Genomic DNA, 13480 nt, shown 5'->3' with positions numbered 1-13480 from the left:
ATTTCCAAATGTTTTCCAAGCTACATGGGTAACTCTGTAGTCAAATATGTACGAAGACCCTATGGTTCTCTGATATAATTGAAGAGTTTAAGTAGCCATACTGTGGATTGGCATCCAGTGAGTTTTCTTTGAGCAGGGTAGACCTATCCTAGAGGGATTCCTACAGACCTACGAGGAGGGAAAGATGGAGGGGAGGTGGAGGTTGGAACTGAAGAACTCATGCAAAAAAAAGACGTTCTGGGCTGAGACACAAGCATGAGAAGCATTATTCCCTTCTCCGCTGAATTATGAGCATTTCCTATTTAGCAGAATGTATACCTTAATTTTGTGAACTCATACCAAGGTAGGAGACATTTGGGAAGTAAGCACATTCTTTAAGGCTTATGCAAAATGAATTATTAGCAGCAGAGCCTTTCAGCGGGGGCAGAATGTCCAGGACGTGGATCAGTTTTTAAGACATCTGGAATACTAAAAAAAAGTATAGATGTACCAAAACAGAGTTTCCGAAATTGTGCTGTATTTTAAATGCTTATCTTGAGCAAGTGAACACCTTGAACACACAGAATACAAGAACAGAAAGTTAGGTGTCATTTGGAGATTAGGTCGGAAGCCTAAATTGGAGATCTTTGGTGAATGTGGGATTGAGGCCAGATTGGCCCCTGCCTTGAAACCACGTGGAGGATGTGGAATTTCTGAAAAAAAAAAAAAAAAAAAGCCAAAAATATCTGGAAAGGATTTTGGAATTTTTGATCCAGGGGATTTTCCAGATCTAAAGTGAAAGCAACATACTCTTTTTCTGTTCCGAGGACTTGATTTGGAACTATTTTGAAAGGGGCCTTTCTCTGAAACATTTCAATACAAAAGTACTTTATTTTCTCATCCTGTGACTCTGTATCTTACATTTTTTTAGGTTTTAACTAATTTAAGATCTTAGAATACACAGGTTTGAACCCTTTTTAGTTAATAATTGTCTATTTTTACCTCGCCATCTAGCTTTTCAGCTTCAGTGGGCTCAGTGAGAATAAAACACAGCAAAGTCTACAGCAAAGTCAGAATTTTTCTTCCTTTTCTGTGCTTCCCAAATAGAGCGGAAATCCTCAGATCCCCTGGTTTGGGGGAAGTCAGACTTAGCTAAAACTGGGGCATGTTGCCTCTCTTTGAAGAATCCATCCTGTAGGAAAGATTCCTTTTGTGGAGATGGCAGCATCCCTGGAGTCCAAGTGAGGACTTGCTCCTGCACATCCCTTTGTCTTCCGATTAATTTGGGTGAATTAACCCTCTGTGCTCCAGGCTTTCCATTGGACGGCACCACCCAGTGTTCAGCTGGAGGATGAGCAGCTAAAGGACTCCTGGCAAATGGCAGACGGTTGACATGGACAAGCCCACCGCTGGCACAGAGAAAGCCTAGATAAAATGTGGCAGCAATTAAAAAACATTTATATGCAACCAGTACTGAAAAAAGTAAAGGAAATGGTCTAGTTCTCAGTCTGAAAAAGGAACTCGGGGCCAGCGTGATAACTGTAACTGATGGTTCTGAGGCTGCATGTGGATCCTTAGACTCTGGGGGCTGGGGTCCTGAGTTCCAGGTAGACAAGGATATGTGGCCTCAGACTAGATTTAGGTGGGACTTTGTGACTAGGCTTGTCAGATTGAGCAAATTACAGAATTCCCAGTGACAGTTGAATTACACATAAACAATGAGTAATTTTTTTTTTTTTTAGTATGAGTATGTCCCAAAAGTTGAATGGGACATGCTTAAACTAAGAAACTGTGAATCTGAAATTCAGATTGAGCTGAGTGTCCTGCGTTTTGTCTGGCAGCCCTGATACAGAGTTCTGTCAGTAAGTCCTGAAGCCCAGGAGGGCTGCCTCACCCACGAAGAAGGGACATGAGAAAACGCTGACAGCTGTTGTGAAGAAGCAGGAAGGAAGTTTGCAGTTGGTCTGAGGCTGTGGGTGGGAAAATGTAAATGCTCCCCAGGCCTTGCCATGAGAAAATGCAGGATTCAGATGTGTACAGCCTATGGGATACAGGAATCTCAACCTGAGAAGTTATCCTAAAAATTGGTCCAGGACCTTTGAACCCTCAGAATCTCACCAGAAACAAACTGATGTGTTAGGGGTATTTCTGTAACACACAGGTACCCATTGGGATAACCAGCCATCCTGAAAATGAAGTCTTAATAAAAAATTACAAAGCAAATGAAATGAATCACCCTGGAGGGGAACTTGAAGGTAAAATAAAGAGGAAAATGAGCTAACTTTAAAAAATTGTAAAATAAATGTCTTTTAAATGCCAGAGACATAAAGGAAGGAATAGAATGAAAGAGTAGTTTATTATGAAAAAAGAGCAGGTTTATTTGAAAAAGAAGTAAATGGAAAGTATGGAAGTTAAAAGTGGATTTGTTGACGTTAGAAGCTCTAAGGGACGTGTTAAATAGCACATCAGACGTCTGAAGAGAACGAGTGAACGGGAAGAAAGATTAAGACAATCACGCCAAATGCAGGACAGAGAACTAATGAGGCAGAAAAATAGGAACGTGAAAGGAGAAATGGAGGTTAGAAGGAGAAGGTCATGCATGCGTGGGCACACACACAAACACACAAACACATACGCTAAGGGAGGCATCAGGGAAGGGGGGAGTGGAGAGAACAGAGGTACAGTTGTTAAGACATAATAGAAGTTGCTTTAAAAAGGACATCCTAAAACATAGAGCTTATACAAGACAGAAATTTATTTCTCTCACTTATGAGTGCAGATGTCAAGGACTGGTACAGTGGCTCTGGTACTTGTGGCTTCTGCTTCAGGATCCCACGTGGCTTCTTTAGCTCTGGCCCTCAGGTCTGCATCCTAGGCAGGGGTAACGGTGGGGGAGTTTTCAGGGAAGGGAAAAGGCGTACGTAAGCCCATTTCCTTAAAAGCCCTATACAGGAGGTACACACATTACTTCTCATATCACAAAGCCATTAGGTAGGCAGGGCGAGGTGCCACCCGTATTGCTCCCCATCTCCAAAAATTGATAGTTCTGTTCTCAATGCAAATAGAGAAAAATGGATGCTGGAGGGCAGCTAGCAGTTTATCCCACAGAGGTGAGGCAACGTGAGAAGAGGTCATGAGTGGGAGTTTTCCAGAATTGATGAGAGACAAGGGTCCTAACAGTGAAAGTCAGAGCATGTCCTAAGCAAGATAAACAGGAACAAACCTCACTTTGGGCTGATATTACAGATTATTAAAGTAAAACAAAAATGTTAAAAAACAACTAGAAAAAACAGATTAATCACAAAAGAAGGGTGAGTAGATCAATGGCAAACTTCTGATCAGCCACAAGAGATGCTAGAAGACGATGACATATCTTCAAAGTGTTGATGAAAAATAATGTTCAACCTAGAAATCTCTGTCCAGCTGAACTATCATTCAAGAATGAGGGGGAAATAAAGGCATTTAACGATAAACAAATAATTTAAAAAGTAGACTCTTGCTGAAAGAACTACCAAAGCATATGTTTGGTAAGATGGGCACTGGATACAGAACGAAGATGTGGGACACGAGAAACAGTGGTACTCTTCTCCCTGTATAATCATCTTGAACTCAACTGCACTTACAAATTCATCTCAAAATATATAAAGCAAAAATGAAACAGGACTATGAGGATGAGAGGTACCATGGAAAGCACTTCAGATCAGAAGATTTGGGTTGTAGCCTCTGCTTTTACACTTCATTTCTCAGAACTTCAGGTTAGAACTAGGTATTTCTGTAATTTATTCTAACTTAAAAAAAAGCAACGACAAGTCAACTCTGATTCACCAGTTTTACGTCCTTGTGGTATAACTTCCCTGCTTTACAATGTGGGTTTTGGATTATGACAGTCCTGGTTCAGATCCTCGCTCTGTTATTGATTAACTTTGTGATCTTGAGCAATTTAACCTCTTAAAGCCTCAGTTTCCACATCTGAGAAACAGGAAAATAATTGTATTAGTCAGAGTTCCGGTGTTAGGGTTCTCTAGGCAATAGAAGCTGACTCCCGCTGAAGAAATGGAAAAGCATTTTATTTTAAAAACATTGGGTGGATCACAGAACTGTTGCATGGACTGGACAACTGGGCTTGAGGATGAGCCTCGAGGAACAGTACCGCAAAGCAAGCTGACAAGCTCGTGGAAAACTGTTGCTGCTCCACAGCTGTGGCTTCTCCATGAGAAATACACCCTTGTAGTCCCCGAGAAATAGTCACCTCTGCTGCTGCCACTGTGAAAAACCCGTCTGCTTCCCCTCACCAGCAAATAGGCAAAGATGGAACGTCCACACGGAGCTTCTTTCCTTGTTGCTTACTCCTGAGTCAAAATCTTATGATGGCATCCCCGATTGGCAGTAACTAAGTCACGTGCCTGAATCCGCGCTGCAAGGGAGGCTGGGAATTTGCATTCTGACTCAGATGTCGGAGTGCTGATGACTCATAATTTAGATATTTCCCCAAACATAGGAAGGAGACTCAAAAGATGAGAGGCTGCCGTGAATAGGATATGCATGCTTCTGATCATCATCATAATGTTACCTGTCCTGAATTTGAGCTCCCTCCTATGTTGGGAGAACCTACCTTTTTGTAAGTCTTGCTAGATGGAGGGTCTTCATCCTACACCAGAAGCCAAGAAAAGACCAGATGTTGGTTTGCTTGAAATTTTGACATGAGACTTAGTACATGGACATGACACTTAAAGCTCTTGCCCTAAGCTTTGTGACTGTAAGAGTGATGTGAAGAAGCAGGGGCAGTTAGGTAGTGTCAGGGAGGAAGCAATTGTCCTCTACCCTTCTAGGTTCTTGTGGCTGGTTTAAAAATTAAATTGACAGGAGACAGATTTACAGGAGAAAATCAAACAAAAGTTAAATAACATGTTTACATGGTAGAAACCCAAAACTCAGTAACTTGCCAAATTGGCCAAAGCCCTCATCTTTATTTTATTTTATTTTTTTTTGGAAAAAGATATTTCTATTCTATTTACATAGAGTTAGCCAACAGGCAAAACAAATTTATGGGGCTAGAAATCAGAATAGTGAGAAATTTGGGGGGCTACTGAAAAGTTGTATTTCTTGACCTGGGCTATGATTATGCTGATGTCTGAACTTCATACATATTAACAGAGCTGTACACCTATGATTTGTGCACTTTCATGTATATGTTTTTTACTTCAGTCTAAAAAGTTAATGACGTGCCCATCCATAGATGACTGGATACATACATACAACGGAATACTACTCAGCCATATAAAAGAACAAAATCCTGCCATCTGTGGCAGCAAGGATCAAAGCCCTCATCTTAAATACCATTTTCAGCTAAAGACAAAGGAGGAGGTTGGGCATAGTGGTTTGGGACTTTAAAGGGGAGGAAGGTAATTTACGTGGAGATGGAAAAGCAAAGTTTGATAAATAAATGCTTGCCGGGCTATGCAGAGACAAATGGGATACAGAGAATCTCCCGGGTTCTCCTCCACCTGCAACATCTAACTGGTAGTATGGTTATCCATGGTGATAACTCCCTTCCTGGAACAGGTCCTCCAGCTACATTCTTTTAGGCTGTTAGAAGGAAGGTCAGTGGTTCTTCCTGAGTCTTCTTTTGGGTCTCAAAAATAATCATCCTAAATTAATCTTCATGCCAAAGAGACACAATTTGTGGTGGCAAATTTTGTTTCTTTGCAGTAGTCATTCCAGTGGCAGCAAGGTTGCTGGCTATGATAGTCAGTGTCCAGTGTCCGGTCGCAGAAATGACAACACGGTGCAGAGTCCACAGCTTTTCGTATCACCAGGAACATCTTTGTCTGGAAATGGGTGCACTTTAGAGGGTGTGAGTAAGAATTAATTGAGAACTGCGTATGAGAAAGGCGTTGAGAAGCGTCAAGAACCTTACATATGCAAGAAGGGTTCTCTTCCCCTGTCTCAGCCGTGGGAACATAGCTTAGTGTTTGGAGTTCTAGCAGAAAAGGAACAATCCATTTAAACTTCAAAGGAATAGATAAAACATGTAAGAGAAAGCAAAGACTATTCATTCATTTGAGCATCATGTACTGAAAGGTTATAAATGTGACACTATGTTGTTAGTTCTCTGGGATACATGACAGCTTACCTGTTTTGATAAGCTGGTTACTCCATCGCTATATTCCCCTCAATGTGCAATTGAGATGTTTGAATTCTAGCTGTAATATGTCTTCTGAGTATATTCATTTGAAGCTCTTGATAAGGTTTATTCAAAATTCTCTAGCATATTACAGTTATTCTCAGTTAAAGAAAAACTCGAGATGTCTCATTGCCAGAATCTCACGTGATAAGAACCCGCAGCTAATATAACAGGGGTTTTCATTTTGTTTTTGTTTTTCTGTCCTCCTAGTGTCGTATCCCCCTCTGAGATTTGTGTGTGTGTGTCTGTGTGTGTGGCTGCAGTTTCCTTTTTGTAGCATTTGGAGTGGAGCGTGCTGACTGGGTGAACTTGCGTCCTTTGGGGCTCAGTCAGTGATGTGCTGACTGGTAAGTCAGGTCTTGGAGAGAAAAAAACCCCAACAGCTAATTTATAGCATTTGTCGACTTCCAGGGTTAAATGCACCCAACATGGCTAAGTTCAAGTTACCCGTGTGGTGTCACAAAGCACGAAGTTGGGAAGAGATCTGCAAAATAAGTTCTCGCGAACTAGAGGCAGCCAGCTCCCAATGCATAGCCCTGGCAGTTTGCATCTTAAGTGTTCGCTCTGCTCTTAAGATAAAACAAAACAAAACTCTCCATAGGTCATAAATTATGCTGTATAGTTTCAAATATTTCAAAGCTATAGTGGCCAAAAAAAGGAGATTTCTAATAAAATGTTTTATCCCAAGATAAAACCTTTAAAACCTTCAAGCCTCTTGTCCCTCTAAACATCTTAAAAAGTTGCTAATTTAAATGAAATGGAGGCAGAGACATCTCTCTCAAACCCTAGAATGGAGGACATGGAGAGGCTTCTGTTCAAGGTGGGAGCCCTTTCCATGAGTTCCTGCATGAATGAGTCTTTCCCAGGGCTATAGAATTATTTCTTGCATTTACACCGCACTGTACAATTTCCTTCATCTGAGTCTCCGTTTTAAGGAGGAGAAAGACTTCCACTCAGTGGAAGAACCGAGCTTTGATTATTTTGATTCCAAATCTGGTGGCTTCCTCTCTGCTCCACGCTGCCTTCCCAGGGTGGCCAGAACTTTCCCTGATCCCTCTCCTGCAGCCCAACTCAGACGGGATGTTTTCTTTCCACTACCAGGAAGCTTCTCACGTCACCGTCCCCTTCTCACTTTCACAGAAGGAAATTCCCTTGGCCTTTGAGGGACTTGCTATTTTTGGTGTCTCCTTGGATCACATTCCAAGGTCCTTCTCCACTTGCAGCCTGACTAACCGCTGCCACATCTCTGCTCGGAACTGCGGCGTGTCCCCGTCCCAGCGACGCCGCAGGGATGCAGCGCTTGAGAGATTCCGGGCAAATGTTGAGGCTCGTCTTTAGAGATAACCTGTGCTGGGCCGAGTCATTCTGCCGTCTCCATAATAACATTAATCCATTCTGTTAATGGCGCTGATGATGAATTTTTGTGATACCAGTGATTGTCATACAAACTCTGAGATAGTTCACAACCTCACCTCGTTTGACTTTTGAAGCAGCCACAGCAAAAGCAACCCTTCAACAGTTTTGTGCAAGGAAAGACACTGACTGCACGGGAAGCTTGAAAAGCTTCAGCAGCATTTCATTCATGCATTCATAACGTTAACCAAATATTTATTGTGCACCTGTCATGTTCATGGCTCTGTGGGAAGGCCTGAAGACTCCAGGGTAAAATGATGGCGTTTGGAGTCCTCATACGTTTGCAGGTTAGCAATGCAGGCATAGGCGTGGGCAGTCGTCATTGAAGGTGAGACACACCAGAGCAGGGACAGGTGCAAGTGTGGGGGACGAGGTGTGTTACTCTGCCCAGGGGAGTGGAAGACCCTTCACAAGGGCTTAAAGCTGGAGCTAGGATTTGAAGAACAATGACACCAATTATGTAGTGCTTACTGTGTTCCTTGAACTGCCCTATTCTAAGCATTTTCCACATATTAACCTACTTAATTTTCCAAAAGCCCTGCAAGGTCGGTACAGGCATCATCCCCATAGGAGCCTGAGTAACAGAGAAGTCAAATAACATGTTCAATGTCACCTACCTAGGGAAACGTGGAGCTGGGATTTGAACCCATGCTGCTAACCCCTGATTTGCTAGGATTATGGGGGTGGGTGTGGGGGACATTCCGGGCTGAGGGAACAGCATGAGCAAAGGCCCAGAGATGTGAGAAAACATGGCATGACGGTGACTTTGTTTTGAATTTCAGTGGGAAGGCAGCACAGGGCCATTGATCATACACGCATCATTTTTCTTTCATCACAGAATTTTTTTTCTGGGGAGTATTTGGAAAGGAATTTGGCAGCACCATTCCTTAAGCCCTGAGTGTTCTTAAATGGCTGCTGTCCAACTGTTCACCCTGCTGAGTTGTTGTCTGAGGGTTGTTTAAAACAATCTCCTGCTAGAAGAAGACAATGTCTTGATTTCCCACTATTCCTGAAATTGATTATTCTAATGCTACTTGAGGCGAAAATTGCAAGATTGACTCCCACAGAAGACAGCATTTCTGGGAGAAAATTATTGGGCTTAACCACAAAGAGTATTCCTGATCATGACTGAAGTTCTTGCCAAATGTCAGCTGCTGGTCACCAGTAAGACAGCGTGTCCCGTGTAGTATCCCATTGTCACCTTAGGATGGCTGACAAGTACCGAATGTGTGCACCTTAGTAGCAAAACAAAATGTAGCAGTAATTGGCCCAGAACAGCACTGAAATGGAAGATAATCTGGCCCATTCCATATTTCTTGGGTAATTTTCTGTTCTTAATACACTGGAGGATAGGTCATTCATTCATTCATCCATTCATTTATTCATTCATTCAGCCTTTTCCAAGTGCCTCCTGTAGTAAAAATCATTTGATAGAACTTACCGTGTGACAGTCGCGGTGCTAAGCACCTTAACACTATTATCACATTTAATCCTCACAATAACCCCATGAAGTAAGAATATTATTATCCCCAGTTGAGGAAACAGAGGGGTTAGGAAGCTTGCTCCATGCCATGTAGCTTACGGAGCTGGCAGGGCTTGACTTCTGTCCCAGACAGTTGTAGTCCAGAGCCTGCTGGGCCATGCCATCTCCTTATGTCCGAGCTTCTGCGTCGGCATGGTAAGGGATGTGAACCACAGACGGTAGTCAAGTCAGAACGAGACAGGTGCAGAAACACCGGTCCCCAGCCTTTTGCCCACGGAAGCATAAGCCGGCTGATCCGCATGCATGAGATGCATTCTCTGGGACAGCACCGGAGAATTCTGCACAATCCACCCCCGCCCTTCACCCCACCCTCCTGCTCCATGAAAGCATACTAGGATGCACATGAGTAAGAATGATGTTATTATAGTAATGACATTGAATCATAATTAATTACGAAGGTGATAAATCCTTTGCACATTTTCGTATAAGACAATAGTGGATGTAAATCTCAGGACACAAAGCTATCCAGGAACTATGATATTTCTTCTGTTTCTATGAATCAACTTAATTTTGACTCTGGACACCCAGCCTCATGGACTGATGGAAACTGAACCTCTGCATTCTGGGCTAACCTCTCTTACCTCCCACGAACTGTGCCAAGGGTCGGGGGCCGTAGGCAGGGCCGGCGTGCTGTGTTGGATGGTTACCTGTGCTGGCCTCACTGAGACTGCTGCTGCCTTGAGCCCAAGTGGTCCCTTTGGCTCCTGGGGCCCTGAAACCCATGAGGAATCTGGGGGAGAATCAGTGAGAACACAGCCTCCCGGCTTCCCCGAGGCTGCACGTGGCCTTTTTCTCCAAAGTCCCCCCTCCAAACTCTCTTTCCCCCTCACCCAGGGCCATTTCTTTTTCTCACAGGGAAGTTCCCTACTCACTTGCCCCCTGAGGCCTTTTTCTTTCATCAAACTCTATTCTCCTACATGGGTTTTGTTCTTCGGGGAAAAAAGAAAAGAAAGCTGGAAAGTAAAGTATCTTTTACTGTGAACCTCTTGCAAGGCAAGTAAGCGAGAATCTGCTTGAATTAGAAGGGGGGATAAAAATGATAAAAATGATAGTTGGTGGTTAGAGTGGAATTTATCTGGAAATAGTCCTCATTTCTTCTTTCCCTCCTCTTCCCCCTCTCCTTCTCTCTTCTTCTTCTTTACAAAATGCAAATAACTTTTTGTTTTCAATTATAAAAGCTGCCATTGAGCAAATTAATAGTAAAGATAACTACAGTTTGGCATATGTTTTTCAGACCTTTTTTTAACTATGCATACATTGAACAATATTCAAGAGGTATTTATTGAGTTCTTACTATGCCGTGTAGGCTTGGATAAGGAAGTTGGATTTGATAGGAAGGGTCAACCCATTGGAGAGTTCGAAGGGCAGTCACTTCATCTTTACAAGTTTTAAAGCTCACACTGGCTGTGCCGTGGAGGGTGGAGTTTCAGGACAAGAGACGGTTAGAGAGAGTTTCAGATAAGAGCTGATAGTGCCTTGGGGGGGGGGGGAGTCATGGCGGTGGGGGAGGATAGCTTCTTGCCTCGCACAGGGAGGGGTTAAAGAGCAAAGACCTGGTAAAGTGAGTGTGAGTGTATTTGGAGAGATACACACTCCACGGGCAGAATGTGGGCCATCTCAGAAAGGTGAGGGGGAGAGAATGTGAGAGGTGTGGGGTGTTTAGTTTATAAAGTAAAAGTAGATACACACGCCATAGACAGCGTGGGCCGTCTCAGAGGTGAGCACGACAGAGCGAGAGCGACCACGAGGTGCAGACTTGTTAGGTTTTATGGGCTTGGCAGTTTCATATGCTAACGAGTAGGATGATTATTGCAACTACTCTGGGGGTGGGGTGAGGATTTCCAGGAAACGCACCCCCCCCCCACCCCGACCCTTTATGGTCAGCCTGGGAACTGCCATGGCGCCTGCGGGTGCGCCATGAGGCTCAAGGTCTACAGGAAGTTGCGTCTTCCACCATCTTGGTTCTGACCAGTTGCTCCTGTGCTCAGTGGCTGTGTCACTCCTTCAGTGGTTGTGCCCTGCCCCCTGTCCTCCCACTTCAGAAAGACAGGCAGGGATTCTGGATCTGGTTGGGAGGGTGCATGAGCTGGGGACCGGATATGGAGAGGAAGGGCAGTAAGGAACCAAAGAGGATTTCTAGGTTTGGGGCTGTGTGGGTGGCACAATCTACAAAGACAGGGAAGACTAGGGGAGAGCAATGTCCTTTGTTTCCAAAACTCTCTAGAAGAGCGCTCCCCAACTTCCAGGACTGCCTAGACTCTTCAGCAATAAATCTAGGGGTGCATCCTGACCAGGAGAGGCACGGGATAACCCCAAGAGCTGCAGGAAGAGCATTCAGCATTTCTATTTAGAACTGATTTTCTTCTCATTCTTTTTAATTTCTGCATTTGTTTTACAGTATACATATTAGTATAATGCTTTATGTATATACACACGTATGTATACCATTTATAAACAAATAAGAGTGACTGAATAAAGGAAACAACAAACAGAGTTGTGGCAGACAGCTAGCTGTTTACCAAAATCTGTCCTTCCTTCCAGAATATACAGTAGCTGGGAGCTGCTGCCCAGCCAGAGGCAGCTTTGCCAGACCCCTAGTATGTAGCTCTCAGTTCTCCCCAGTGGGAGGTACGGAGAAGGGATATTTATTGGTTCTGGACCAAGGCTTTTGAGAAGCAGGCATGCCTTCTTTGTACTCTGTCCCCCTTCTGCTGGCTTAGATGCAGGAAATGGCCAGGTCCTGGGGACGCTGGAGGCCTGAGATGGAAGGAACTTGCATCCCTGAAACATCGCTGGGAGGGTAGCCGCTCACTTACCAGGAACAGCTACCTCGGGCTATTATTTTATACGACCAGGAAATAAACTTCTATGTGTTTGAGCCATCATACTCATTTGAGTCTCTCTGTTATTACAGCCTAGCGTACAGGGAGCATGCCTGACATTCTGGGAAAGTGGGGGGGGGCATGTGCAAAATATTTGGAGGCACTAATAATAATATTTGGCTTAAGCACATGCCAGATGCAAATGAAATAGGGTTGTCTTGTTCTGTCAGACTCAGGGGACAGCAGCTCACCATTTCTAAGCCATCCCCTCACATCATCAAAAGCTGTAATTTTCATGGAATAGTGGTTAAGTCAGCTGAGTTTTATTTTTGAGGAACTCAAAGTAGTTTTTGAAGAACTGAAATTTTTAGGAAGACTCACAAATCCAGATTGCCATTAATTATAAAGAGCAACTAGCTTTCTTGGTAATCCGAAGATCATCTTAGAAAATGTGGAAGTACTCAGCGAACATTATTAGAAGAAATTGATGAAATTCAGCAAAATGGAACATTTGTTTGGCACAGATTTTGCTAACACTTGCAAATACTTTCATGTCCTCAGATTTTAGCTTGAATTGTCTTCCTTCAAGGTCCGTGGACTTAAGACACAAGTGTTTTCCACTTATATGAGAGTTCTCTGCCTTACCCCCCAGAATATACAGTTGTCACTGGTATTTAGTTGGAGCATTCCTCCTACCTGGGGTATAGATGGTGAGACTCAGAAAGCCTTCATTAGAGCATGCAGCATAAAGAAGGAATAGAATGATGCGTCAAGGCAATATTCCTGGAAGCTGAGATCAACAGATCATGATTAAAGTCAGCTTGCACTGATATTGGCTGAGAATGTCACGCCAGCTGCTTCTAAACCCCACAAGATGATAGATGTCTTACTGTTATCCCCGCTGCTCTCCAGAATTAATCAGCACAAAAGAAAAATAGGGCTAGGTTAGAACTCACAGAGATTCCAAAATTCTTCTCGCAGCAGTGAGCAGTGAAGGCTGGGGTGTCAGTTATGAATGCATCAGCTGGCACTTGTGTGGCAGCGGGGAGCACTGTCAGAACCTGGGCACAGTACTCGAGAACCGCAGGAACACCTGGACCAGTGATGGGCCGGTGAGGCGGTCAGAGGGCTCGCGTGGCAGGTGACTGTCATTCTAACCTGCGAATGTCAGCCAGCTGCCATTGAGGGCAGGCGGGGGCAGCTGGTAAGGGAGGCAGAAAGATGGATGTAAATCGCTCATCTTGGGTTTCGACGCTGGTTTCCCTCCGTTCCCCTCTCCTCTCCTTTCTCCTAGTAAGGGAGCTAAGAATAAAAATGCTGGAACCTGCTGTTTTATTTTTCACTCAAGAATCTGATTAATGAGGGCTGCTGGGTTTAATCAATGGTTGTCTGTTTCAGCTTAGAAAACACTATTTTGGGGAGTAGAAAAAATATTGGCAAGCATTCACCTTGTGGAGAGCTGCATTATTTTGCAAACGGTTAAAGAAATAGACTTCAGCCTTGGGCTGGAATCCCTGTTCCTCCAGCTGGGTCGGATAT

General features: G+C 43.8%; 1 long non-coding RNA gene across 1 annotated transcript in view; it reads left to right on the top strand.

Moving 5' to 3' along the window:
* Window positions 1-13480, top strand: part of LOC135318944 (uncharacterized) — a 37267-nt gene that overhangs the window by 10271 nt on the left and 13516 nt on the right. The gene's annotated exons all lie outside the window — the stretch shown is intronic.

Source organism: Camelus dromedarius, chromosome 23, assembly GCF_036321535.1.
Source record: "Camelus dromedarius isolate mCamDro1 chromosome 23, mCamDro1.pat, whole genome shotgun sequence".
Lineage (NCBI taxonomy): Eukaryota > Metazoa > Chordata > Mammalia > Artiodactyla > Camelidae > Camelus > Camelus dromedarius.
The sequence above is the reverse complement of the archived record's forward strand: the minus strand, read 5'-3'. Positions and strand labels throughout refer to the sequence as shown.